A 14,325-nucleotide genomic window follows, 5' to 3' on the forward strand; every position below is an offset into this window, starting at 1 on the left:
CTTGCCCTGGCGATCATGGACTCCAGGGTAGGACAAGCTGAAAAGCTGACATGCTCCCGAATATCGGCTCACAGCATGTCATGATAGCGGGTCCTCCACATATCCTCGTCTCCCGCATACTGGGGCACCAATAAAGCCCTCTCTCGGAACTTGGCGGTGATCTCCGCCACTGTCTCAGTCGTCTGCCTCATATCCAGGAACTCCCGGGCCGAATGCTGGAGCTCCACAGTGGGTGCGAACTCATCCCTGAACCGGGTCACGAAATCCGGCCATGTAATAGCCTCAATAGTCGAGGCTCCCAGAGAGTCACCAACCGACTCCCACCAATCCATGGCCCTGTCCCTCAAGCATCCCGCCACATATCGAACCTTCGACCCCTCGGGGCAGAACCTAGTCAACCGTGCAGACTCAATGTCTGCAATCCATCGTCTGGCAACAATGGGGTCCTTAGCCCCATGGAAATCCGGTGCACCACTGTCCCTAAAGTCCTTAAAGGACAGTGTGTGTGATCCTGACTGGCTGGTCGCCATATCACTCCTGAACGCCCTGAGGCGATCCTCCATCAGCTCTACTATCCCTTCCTTGATCGACCCAAAGATAACCGGGGTCGCATCAAGGATGCCTCTCGTGATCTCCGACGCAATAAACTCGTGTAGCCTCTCATCCACTGGTTCGGAGCCTGAACCCGAACCCGATCCCTCTCCTGAACTGCCAACTGCTGGTCTAGGATGTAGTACCACCATTCTGAAAACACAGAATGACAACCGTCAGAAATACTGATATCACTAGAGGGACCACATCTACCACAAGTTTCCTGGTCTTGTCTCAGCCTTCCTCGATTCGAGTACGGATCCTGTACTTCCGGTAGTACGGGCCCATACTACCTTCCACATCTATCCATACTTTCCTCAAGAACTGTCTTGACTCCACCACGTCCCTTCTACTGCTACTGATCTCTGCTACTCTCTTCCTAGGCTTGCCCTAGGGTAATCACCAACCCAAACTCAGTCCTCAGCTGCTGAAGTTATCCTGATGATGCCAATTAGCCACTACCTGAATACCATCACACGTGACGAGGCTCAGATAATCCTTCGAGTAAAGGACTCGTCCCTACAACGGTTAGACTCAAACAAGAGATGTGAAATAGGGCCAAATCCAGCACTCTGAGATTATTCAACCCTGATCACATGTGACTTAACGTATTCACCTAATGGCTAACTCCCATCACTCAGAGTCCCACAAAGCACAAAGCAAGTAGCATTCAGACGAAGGGAAACGTACCACATAATCCAATCAAACTGCTCTATCCTCTACTCAGGAATCTATTCTAGAATGAAATTCATAAGGCTCATACACATATAACAGGCACATAAGGCATCCTCCTAGATCCTTAGTCCTAATCTAGCATGCAGTTCTAATAAGCATATCAAAACATAACTTGCATGGGTATTTTGGGGTACTTACATGAGCTCGGCCGGTCGCGCACATCACACACCTTGTTCTTTCTCAAAGTTCTTTTCTCTTTTCAAATTCTTTTCAAACTCCTTTTTATAAAGTGGTTTTACTTTTGAAAATCTTCATACCAAGTCCTTATTTTGAGTTCAGACACACCCGAGAGTGTGTCCGAATCCCTCAAACCAAGGCTCTGATACCAACTTGTAACATCCCAAATTTCGAGTCCAAAATTTAAATTTTGATATAACGATTTAGAAAACATTTATAAGAAAACATCATCAAGTCATTTCATTTCGTAAAACCATAATCTCATGTCTGAAATCGTATCATAAAATTAGTAACAATGTCAGAGTACAATCCCAAGAAATCTCATAGTGCGGAAATCCCATGCGTGTGTATGATGTGCAGCTACCGCGCCGGCTCCTTCCCCTTCGTTGAAGAGGTACCTGAAACAAAGCTGAAAACTGTAAGCACATAGCTTAGTGAGTTCCCCCATCGTACCACATACCATACAATCACATAGCCTACATACTGTCGGGCAATTCTAGGGCCCCCGACCTACCCGGTACGGCCATTCTGGGGTGCCGACCTACCCGGTACGACCATTCTGGGGTGCCGACCTACCCGTGTCAAGCCATTCTGGGGTGCCGACCTACCCGTGTCAAGCCGTTCTGGGGTGCTGACCTACCCATCAGTCCTAACAACCGAACCTCAGGGACTATTCCACCCCCTACTGCTACTATCACATATATCATAACATAAACATACTATCAGACATATCTGGGGTGTCCGAACTACCCTTCGGTCCTAACAACCGAACTTGGGGACTATTCCCCTCCTACTACCACTATCACATATAACATATCATGTCATCATATAAGCATATCATAACATACAGTCAGGCATATTTGGGGTGTCCGAACTAACCTTCGGTCCTAACAATCGAACTTGGGGACTATTCCCCTCCTACTTCCACTATCACATATAACATATCATGCCAGCATATAACATATCAGGTGGTAGCAAACCTAGATGAATATCACAAAGAAAATCATCTAACATACGACTCCTACTGGTGGGCCGACATTGTAGCCGTAGACCCACCGCTACTGGAAGGTAACTCACCTCGTATGAATGAATGTTGTCAATCCGAGTGAGAAGTCTCTGTCTGCTGCTCTGGCAATTCTCCGGCTATAATTCCCATAAAGACACTTAGTCAGAAGCCGATAACTACTCTTAGGGTAAAATGACTCTTTTACCCCTGGCCAAAGTCAATATCGTGGTCAAAGTCAATTTCCAATTGACCTGACTCGCCGAGTTGGGCAGCCAACTCGCCGAGTCCCTATTCTTTCATCTGATCCCCTCCCGATTCTACTCGTCGAGTTTAGGAACGACTCGACGAGTTCTCCTTTTATAATATCATCGTATAAACCTTCATCCGACTCGCCGAGTTATATGAACAACTCGTCGAGTTCACCTTCATCCTATGAACATGTCCAGCCTGCGACTCGCCGAGTGGTATGAACAACTCGTCGAGTCCATCTTCATCGGGTTGGGAGATTGCCTTGGACTCGCCGAGTCTGTTCATACGCTCGCCGAGTCCTATGATTTCCAGATCATGGCTCTTTCTCAAAACGTCACAACACTCCTTGGGACTTTTCTAATCTCCTGCTAACACTCAACTGGGTTCCTTTGGAACCATAACAGAATAGGGACTAAAGCCCTGGACTCGCCGAGTTCCAAGAACAACTCGCCGAGTCGATGTTGTCCAAGTCTTATTTCTCGATTTCTGATGTACAACACTAATCCAAAAGATAGATCTGGGCTTCTAAGATCGATCTAGCACGTAATGCATGGGAGTATAAGCTTAATGGACCCCAAAATGAGGTCTAAAGGTGCATGTGGCTCTTTATGGCTACAAAGTTGGCCATTTTACTCCATGTAGTCCCCTAAGGACCCTCGATCTGGAGTCTTAACCCCCAACCATGCTTGCAGTCATGATTGGCCACCAAAAGTGGTTCCTAAAAGCCCTAATTCACTCCAAAAAGGGATCTAGAACATGAATGAACAAGGTATAAGCTTTATACCTCTAAGGAACTGTAGATGTTGCACAAATTCGAAATCTTATGGTTTCCTCTTGGCTCCTCAAGCTTTTCCTTCTTCCTTGTGATCACAAACCACCAAAATCACCAAGAAGGCCTTAGATCTCACAAAACAATTAGGGTTTCAATAGGAGGTGTTCTGGGAGCATAAGGGACGATGGAGGCTGCATTAAGACGTTTAAATAAGGTGCAATCCCTCATATTTAGGGTTTTGTCCAAACAGCGCCTACTCGTCGAGTCGGTTCGCCGACTCGTCGAGTAGGTCACTAAACTCCCGTGTCCAAAGTCAATTCTACTCGACGAGTTGGACCTTCAGATAGCCGAGTCCCAGGCCAAAATGTTATAATTACTTGAATGAAAATACGCACTAGGAACCGGGTGCTACACTATTTCAGTGTCTATTTTCTTCCACAATAGAAACAACACTAATCATTTTGATCATTTCTTGATTTCTGGGTTTATGTTGTATTTCCCTTAACTGAACTATTGATCTAAGAGTACACAATCTCTTAGATCTTCCTTTTATTCAATGTTTGAATAGGTTTGAAGCACGTTCTACTATTTATAATTAATATCTGCTTTTCTTGATGAGACATCTAATATGTTTCATAATTATCCAAGACTTTCTGCAAGTCAATGTTAATTACTCCAGTATGATGTGAGACACATCAATATCATCACAATAATACTTCCATCAAAGCATCATGATCAGACTCACTGGTTCGCAGAGGTTGTTTAGGTATGTGATCTTTCAGTATATATAATTTCTATTTATCCTTAAGGAAGAACCTCAAGGTATTATACTAGTTATAGAAATTATGACCATCAAATGTTACTATCTCTTGAAGGTTTTATAGACGGCGTAATAGTATTAATATTTATTTACAGATTTTAACAAAGTTTCATTTAGTAATTTCAATATTAAGTATTTAAAAGTTAATACATTTTATTGTTTCTAAAACATTAATTTACTAAAGTTTAGGATCGAAATAACGAAACAAGTAAATGGCAGGTGACCCTTTATTCCATTCACTTAGTTAAACTCGGTAGGTAACGATTACCAATTGCATAAGATATGTAACTCCTAGATAATGAGATCCCAAACAACTATTGCTTATCTTGGCATGTTTGATCTCATATATGCCTCAAACCTCTCATGCTTAATTTTCCTTTATCACATAAGATTCCTATCAAGTCTTCCTACTTGAAACAACATGTAGTATTGCAAATAACTAGTGACAATGTGACCCTTTCGTCACCAGAAACTACAAAACTACCCCGGACATCATAAGACAATCCTAGTGGTTAGGTGACCCATCGCCCACTAAGATCATACAAATGATACCGAGTGTTCTTCAATTCATGTAGCCTTTTGTAAAAATCATATCATTTGTTATAAGGTTCTTTAGGTACCAAATAAAACTTCATTTTATTTGCATTAGTCGCGATCAGTTATAAACTAGAAGTCCGATATTTTAAATTTTAGTCGTAGAGCGGTTTTAAGAACCGGTAATAGACTTTTAATAAAAATTTCATTTTATACTTAAGACTTGGAGTTTTGGATGAGTTCTAAAATCAAAATTTTAAATCTCCTTTTAATAATCAAAATCTTATGACTTTAAGAATTCGTAGAATAAAACTCATTTTATTTTATAAAGTCAATTTTATACCATAAGTCATATTTTGATAAACCAAAACTTGGGTGATGATACTTATGTTTTAAATCTCATTTGGCATGCATAAAACATAATATCAACATGTTGCGTTAAGTTTAAAACTAATATCGTATATTAAGTTCCGGCATAAAAATAATCACTAGTTTATTATTTGTTGTTATAACGCTATAAACCGATTTTTAGTCTTTTTAATAAAAAACATTATTTATAATAAAGAAGTGGAGTTTATATAATGTTTAAACATCTTTTAAACCATTTCAAATATTTTAAAGTTGACTATTTATCAGTTTTACAATAAAACTATTTTAACAAAAGATCGATTTTTAACCGGTAAACCACTAACCAGTAAAAATGTTTTTTTTATAAATATCCATTTATAAACATATTATGTTACCTTTTAAATATTTTTTACTCAAACTCCAAGTGATGTTATCTTGTGTTAAAATGCTATTTGACATGTAAAAACTATTTTCATACATAAAACACAACATACAACAACATAAAATAAACATCACTTGCATTCATTAAAATGTGGTACTCCATGGAGTCTCACGATTTCCTTGATGTAGATTCTCGTCAATCGTTCCATCTTGTATGACTCCTTTATTGGCAGGAAATGGGCGGATTTTGTCAACCTGTCGACTATTACCCATATGGTATCCAATCCATCTATTGTCTTGGGTAATTTAGTCACAAAGTCCATGGTAATCCTTTCCCATTTCCAATCGGGTATTACTGGCTGTTGTAATAGTCCCGAGGGCTTTTGATACTCTACCTTTACTTTAGCACAAGTGAGGCACTTGCTAACGTAAGTGGCAATCTCTGCCTTCATGTTAGGCCACCAATAACATGGCTTAATATCCAGGTACATCTTATCTGATCCCGGATGGATGGAGTATCGTGTCTTATGAGCCTCATTCATGACTACTTCTGTGAATCCCCCAAGTTTAAGGACCCAAATTCGGTTCATGAAATAATATGTTTCGTCCTCCTTGACTTCGAAGTTCTTTTCCATTCCACGTAACGCTTCGCTTGTTCTGTTTTCTATCTTCATGGCATCGAACTAGGCTGCTTTGATTTGTGAGGACAGATGGGATTGAATGGTTATTGAAAGAGTTTTCACACGACGATTTGAGTATTCTTTCCAACTCAAGGCATCAGCTACCACGTTAGCCTTGCTTGGGTGGTACTTGATTTCGCACTCATAATCGTTTAGCAGCTCAACCCATCTTCGCTGCCTCATGTTTAACCCCTTTTGATTTAAAATGTGCTGGAGACTCTTGTGGTCGGTGAAAATGGTGCACTTCGTACCATAAAGATAGTGCCTCCAAATCTTCAAAGCGAAGACCACAGCTCCCAATTCGAGATCATGGGTGGTATAGCTCACCTCATGTGTCTTTAGTTGTCGGGATGCATAAGCTATCACCTTTCCAAGTTGCATGAGTACACAGCCTAAACCCTGTTCGAAGCATCGCAGTAAACTACGAAGTCCTCTGTTCCTTCTGGTAGTGATAGTATTGATGCACTACAGAGAGCTCGCTTTAGAGTTTGGAAAGCAACCTCCTGCTTTTCTGTCCATTCAAATGGCACGCCCTTTTGTATAAGCATGGTAAGTGGTTTCGCTGTTTTGGAGAAGTTCTGAATGAATCTCCTGTAATAGCCTGCGAGACCTAAAAATTGACGAATTTTTGTGGGTGTCGTTGGGACCGCACATCCTTCTATGGCTTTGACCTTAGAAGGTTCCACATGTATCCCTTCTTGACTGACAACGTGACCCAAAAAGTTCACACTACAGAGCCAGAACTCACACTTAGAGAGTTTTGCGTATAACTTTTCGGTTCGTAGGGTTTCCAAGATTTATTGGAGATGTCGGCCATGCTCCTCTTCGCTTCGAGAATAGACTAGGATATCGTCGATGAAAACAATGACAAAATTGGGGAATGGTCGGCAGATTCGATTCATTAGGTCCATGAATGCGGCAGGGGCATTCATTAGACCGAAAGGCATTACAACAAATTCATAATGTCCATAGCGAGTTCGGAAAGCGGTCTTAGGAATATCCTCTTCCCGGACCTTGAGTTGATGGTAGCCGGATCGCAGCTCTATCTTAGAGAAATAACTTGCTCCTTGGAGCTGGTCGACTAGATCGTCGATCCGCGGAAGTGGGTAGCGATTTTTGATAGTGAGCTTATTCAGTTCTCTGTAATCAATACACATCCTAAAGGATCCGTCCTTTTTCTTAACAAAGAGGACCGGAGCTCCCCAAGGTGAGAAGCTAGGTCGGATGAATCCTTTGCTCGGGAGTTCGCTAAGTTGGCTTGACAGTTCTTGCATCTCCGCAGGAGCCAACCTATAGGGTGATTTGGCAATGGGCGTAGCTCCCGGCACCAGATCAATTCGGAACTCGACTTGTCTTTCTGGGGGTATCCCCAGAAGATCTTCAGGAAAGACTGTTGGATTAATGTCTAAGTCCATAACTATAATTGGTAAGACTTGACCCGACCCGGCATGGTCCATTTGGGTTGCATGGCATCATGCATTTGGATAGACTATAATGAGAGAAATAACACTTAAGGTTGGTTAATATATTATAAGTTCTAATATATTAATAAGGTTATTTAATTAGTATTGATCAAGAATTAATTTGGAATTAATTAAGTGATCAAAAGGAGACTAATTAAATATATGGGTTGATTGTGTAAATCATTCATTCTTATATATGTGGGCTTGTGATCCAAGATTCCTTATGTTGGACTAAGTCCATGGGGTGACCCATGGATACTCCATGGAGGTTAAAATCCATGGAGCATAAGGAATGGGTAAAGTTATGAGTTACATGGTGTAACCCTAATAGCCACCATATAAAAGAATCCCATGGCTCAAGAAATCGTGCACCAATGTGTGAATATGAGGGCTAGACGATTTCAAGGAGTGTTCCATTTCTCTCAAGTCATTCCATGTGCATTTGGTGTTGTGTGAACCATTTGAGGTGTCACACTTGGGGCACTAGGCACTCAAGCTTCATGGAGACAAGCTACATCAAACAAAGGTATGTATTCTATCCATTTGATTACCCAAGTATCAAGTATTGTATGCTAGATAGGGTAATACCTTGGAAAGTTCATAATTGCATGTATAATAGAGAAAACATAGATCCAAGGTATTTAGGGTTGCATGTACACTTAGGAGTGTCAGAATGCTCAAAACCCATCAAAGACATCCGGGAAGTCGCAAGCCACTGGGATGTCTCGAATATTGACCTCTTCCTTGGACTTATCCACTATGTGAGCCAGAAACGCCAAGTCCTTCTTTTGTAGATACTTCTGTGCCTTAATGCACGAGATAAGACGAAGGTTCGTACTGGGTTTGTCCCCGTATATAATTAGGGTTTCGTGGTTAGGGAGATGAAGGCGAACGGCCTTCTCTCAACCCATAATTTTGGCATGATGGGGGCTCAACCAGTCCATGCCGACAATCACATCAAAACTCCTAATAGTTACAGGCATCAAGTTTATTTGAAAGGCGTGATGATTCAAAGTTAGGGTACATCCTACATAGATTTCCCTTGCTGATTTTGTTTTCCTATTAGCTATTTCCACCGTAAAGGTTTCATTAAGCTTTTGGGGTTGTTGTTTTAGCAAGTGTTTGAATTTATTACTCACAAAGCTTCGCTCTGCCCCGGTATCAAACAGGATGCATGCATATGAGTGGTTACGGAGAAACGTACCGGTGACAACAGCGGGATCCTGAACCGCTTCTCCTTTACCCATAGTCAGCACTCTTCCTACTACTCCTGTCGCCTGGTTGTTTGCATTGGGGCAGTTTCGACGGAAATGCCCAGTCTTTCCACATCCATAATAGGTGTGGCTAGCCCCAGTGTTGTTGCCGTTGTTGTTGTTGTTGTTGTTGTTGTAGTTGCGGTTGTTGTTGTTGTTGTTTCCATGTTGCTGGTTCTGGGGAGGATAGGTCCTGCAGTATCTTGCCGTGTGACCCTTTCGTTTGCAACTGTTACATTGCATCTCCCTGCATTCACCATTGTGATGGAGATTGCACTTGTTGCATTTTGGGAGATTTCCGGAATATGGCTTAGGGGCACTTGGGGTGGATGAGGCTGGAGCATGTGGTGTGGAGGGAACTTGAGTGGTTGCAGCATGAACTGTCACTGTTTGTTGTTTCTTTGACGACTCTGAGCCTTGTCGTCCCTTCCTCTTGTTATTCTTTCCTTTCCTGTTGTCACTCTCCTTTTTGTTTTCAGTTTCCCCCGACTTCTCGCCCTTCTTGGTGTTGTGGTCGTATAACTTCTTGGAAAACCTCTTGGCACTGTCAAAAGTTTCGGGATTCGCAGCAATCACGTTTCCTTGAATTGGGGAGGTTAATCCCCAGATGAATCGTTCGATTTTCTTCCCTTCCGAAGTAATCATGCCAGGGTACAACAGAGACAGTTCACTAAACCTTGATATGTAAGCATCGATGTCGGAGTTTCAGACAGTGAGATTCCATAACTCTTGCTCCATTTTCTGAATCTCGCCACGTGGGCAGTATTCAGCCATTAGCATTTCCGTTAGTTCCATCCATGGCAGGGCATTAGCCACCGGGAGAGTCATAGCCTCCACATGCCCATTCCACCAGGTGAGAGCTTGATCAACAAATGTACATGCAGCAAACTTCACCTTGACCTCATCAGGGCATTCGCATATCTCGAACACCGATTCCACCTTTTCAATCCACCTCCTCAGGGTTATCATTCCCCCTGTGCCATTAAAGGTCTGTGGCTTGGCGTTGGTGAAGTAGTTGTAATAGCATTTCTTGGTAGGTCCTTGGTTCATCCCATTGTTTGAACTTCCGGCTCCCTGTCCATTTCCTCTTCCGGTTCCTCTTCTTCCATGGGATCCTCTTCAGGCTCCTCGTCGGATTCCTCTAGCCATCCGTTATTCCCCTGATTGGGGAAATACGGATCTCCAAGAAGATGGAACCCAGCCATACTGTCTTGAAAAGGGGAGGGTATATAAACTATTATTAATCCTAAGATATTTTTATTTGTTATAAAAATTGGGTTGATGTTCTCCTATTGTCTAACAAAAGGGTATGTCTTAGGTTTACCGACCATTGCGATCGCCCCAGGGCATGTGGTAGTTGTATTCTGAAGAAATGTAGTTGATCAGGCTACATTCATTCCTAATACAACTGTGAACAGTCCTCGCTTAACCGAGATGTCGGGATCTCCCAAATATCTTAATTGAATTGTTATTATGTTTACTTTCCTAAGTCGCACAAGTAAGAGTGTTTATTAGTATATTTTATTTGTTTTGTTCAGAGTTATTTAGTCCCTTGCTGGGTTTATAGTTGCATATCAATGTGTGGTTAGATATGTCAGTTCACTATAAAGAGAGCTCTAATATCAACCTGTCACACCCCCGAACCAGACGGCGGAAACGTCCGAGGGCTCGCGTGACTTAAATTGAAATATCATCACAATGAATATACATGAAACATAACATAAACATCCCCATGCATTAATACATTACAACCGTCATTGTTCACATCCAGTATATTGTTTACATTACATAATCCGTAGTATAGATTGTTTGAGAATCACAAAACATAACATCCTAACACACTTGGTATTGTTCTTCAGCTTATCTATTACCTGAGAATACAAGTTATTTTGAAAACGGTCAACATATATAATGTTGGTGAGTTCATAAGTATGTTTGATGTAAAATAGTTTATGTCGTTTGTAAAACCCAGAAAATCCGATATTTTCTGTAATAAGTCTTTTCACGAAAATGTTGTGATGATCCTGTAAGTATATGCGTGAATGATTTCAAAACGTGTATAAATGAGGAGTTTTGCATTATAGTTATTGAAAGTACAAGTGAATAAGATTGGTTTCCCCGGAAAACCCGATGTTCTCCGATAAAATAGTATGATTGTTTTGTATCATTGTATCGTCACAGCGAATGAATATGATTTCCCATGATTACTTAGATGGTATTGGATCTCTATGTGAGTCGTTATAACCATGCATGATAATGACTACTTCGTCTGTCTTGGCATTCTAGTGAACGCCGTAATTGATCTTAAGATTTTGTCACCCTAGACTGGCCGAGTCTAACTGTAGCGAACAGCTTAGGTGTGGGAGAGTCACCCCCGTATAGATCTATACACAAACTCTCGCTCTCCCTCCAGGAGACTTTGATTATAACTACAGACTACGACCGACACTTATTGGTGTCGTTCGTTATTACTCACTTAATCCAAATGAATTTGATTAACCTTGATTAACGACCTGATTTTGTTTACTTGAATAGAAGGTAAGCCTAACAGACGAGGAGAAGAGGACTAGAAGGCCCTACTAATTACGTATGTTATTAAGGCTGTTGATTATACGAAAGACGCGTTGGCCCATTTCGCATATGATTTATTTGGACCTTACTAGCAATGCTAATGGGCCATCGAGGCCCAATAGCATGTAAAAGCCATTGAGGGTCCCTTAAGCATGTAATCGGGTCACAGGAGGCCCAATAACATGTATTATTTATGTTAGGCCCAAAAGTCATGTTAATGGGTCACGAAGGCCCAATAAGCATGATTAGAATCTTTCAACCCCAACATTTAGAATGTTTACTTGTTTTGGATAGTATTAGTGTTGCGAAGTTGTTTAATCGATATGTCGTAATAATCACCAAATTGTTTTATAACGATTCATATATTTATAAAAATAGATATTTTTCTATTTAAACCCATAAGTTATAAAGTTTTGTATATTTTGACCCAATTATTTTATTATTAACATAATTGACCAAAAATATTAGTTTGATCTATTCAGCCCCTTGTTTTGGTAAAGTTGGCAATTTTTAGTCCTTCCTATGAAAAATGACATATTAGGTCCTTGAACTATTTTTCTTGACATTTTTGGCCTAAACACTTAATTAAATAATGTTTTAAGCCCAAAGTTTTATTTTGGACAGTTTCAGCTCCTTAGTTAAAAGATTAGCATTTAAATCCACACTTCTCGTAATTTTTACAATTTTTACCCAAAATCCAAAATCTTTTCATTTTTAGTCCCTTTTGATAAATAAGGCCATTTTAACCCCTGAAATAGGTTTATTTACGTTTATAGCCCCTGTTTTGAGAAAAATTTCCAATTCAGCCCCCTTAAATTTGATTTTTCGCATTTTTGGGCCTAAATAGCCGAAAAGCCCAAATTTTAGCCCATTAGGCTAAAATTTACATTTTTAGTCCTTTAAAAAGCCTAATATTTATAAAAACTCTTATTTTAGTTGTTTTGACCTTTTGATCCTTGTAGAAACCGTGAATGACATCTTTTTCCCCATCTTTTGTTTATTTATCAAAAATAGTCAAATAACACATTTTATGTTGTAGTATGTTTATTATAAACTTTGTATGGTAGTTTATCTTGACATGTTAAGTGAAATATGTACTAGATCACATATTTTTCCTTCTTGAACTATAGATCTCGAAATATCTTTCATTTTTAGCACATATTTACCACATAAACACAAGAAATCACACATAACATACAAATACACATAGATCTTCACATTTTGCTTGTATTCTCCCCCATAAATCATATGAAAACCGAAAATAGAGGGGTATGAACTCACCTTGAGTTTGTGGATTCGGTTTTTGAAGAAGATGTGGAAATATGAAGTGATTTTCGGCCCTAGCAACTCCCTTAAGTAGATCTCAAACTCACGAAGATTTCTAGGAGTATGATCACCAAACACTTTGTTTAAAAGAGTGATCTATCATGAAGATGGAGTTATGAAACTTGAATGTGTAAAGTCTTACCAAGAATGGTGATTATCTTGTGAAGATCCTCTTGAAACCTAAGCAAATCTCGAAAATGTGATGAAAGTGAGGAAATGTTCTTGTAAGATTTGAGAGAGTTTGGGGAGAAGATTGAAGAGGGTGGTGGGGGTTTGTGGTCTCGGCCGATGATAGAAAGGAGAGGGGAGAGAGAGGTGAGTTGACTTGCATGGAGATATGAGAATGGTGCATTGATATCCTATGTACATTTATGAGGTGACACCACTAATGTCAACCCTCATTTCCTCCTTTTTTTATGCTTGGGCTGAAAACATGGGCTAGAAGAAAAGAGTTGCTTAGTTTGGGCCATTATTTGCCTCATTTCGAAATTCTAAGGCCCAAAGAGTATTTCTCGGCCCATTGGGTGCTTGTGAATATTCACAGCATAATGTGATATTAAGGGGATGGATTTATGGCTCATTAGGGTTAATTTGATTAGTTATGGTCCAGTAAGGCCCATTTGAAGGTTCTAAGCCGAACAAAGTCAAGTTGGAGGCTTATTGGCCCATTAGGCCCAATAAGAAAATTCTAGTCCATAATGAGCTTAAACCGGGATTTTTAGGGTTTTTAACTTTACTTGATGAATCTAGGTTTGAATTTGTTTCCATAGGTTGAACTTCAAGCATTAGATGAATTAGGGTTACGAGTTTACAGTAGATAATGTTTACAAGAGTACAAGGTTTCCTAGCTAGAATGCTAGTTGTGACATCATCCCCCCGTTAGAGGGAATTTCGTCCCGAAATTCTTTTTGAAGTTAGAGTTTAAGAATGCGAGAATAAGTGAGGGTACTTCTGCTTCATCTGGTCTTTGCATTCCCATGTGAATTTCGGTCCACGTTTCGCGTTCCACCGAACTTTCACAATCGGAATGCGACTTTGCTTAGTACGCTTCACTTCCATGTCCATGATTTCAACTGGTTCCTCGATGAACAGGAGATTCTCGTTGATTTCGATTTCTTCCAATGGAATGACGAGAGTTTCGTCGAATAGGCACTTCTTCAGATTGGAAACATGGAACACGGGGTGTACACTGCTGAGTTCAGCAGGTAGTTGTAGTCTATAAGCCACTGGACCGATTCGGGCAAGAATCTCGAATTGTCCAATGTACCGTGGGTTTAGTTTTCCCAGTTTCCCAAAACGAATCACCCCTTTCTAGGGAGAGACTTTTAACAACACCCGATCCCCGACTCGAAATTCCAAGGGCTTTCGCCGTTTATCAGCGTAGCTCTTCTGTCAGTCTCGTGATGCTTGAAGTCGAGC

The sequence above is a fragment of the Lactuca virosa genome, chromosome 8 (genome assembly GCF_052849685.1).
Source record: "Lactuca virosa cultivar CGN04683 chromosome 8, Lactuca_virosa_CGN04683_v6, whole genome shotgun sequence".
Taxonomy (NCBI): Eukaryota; Viridiplantae; Streptophyta; class Magnoliopsida; order Asterales; family Asteraceae; genus Lactuca; species Lactuca virosa.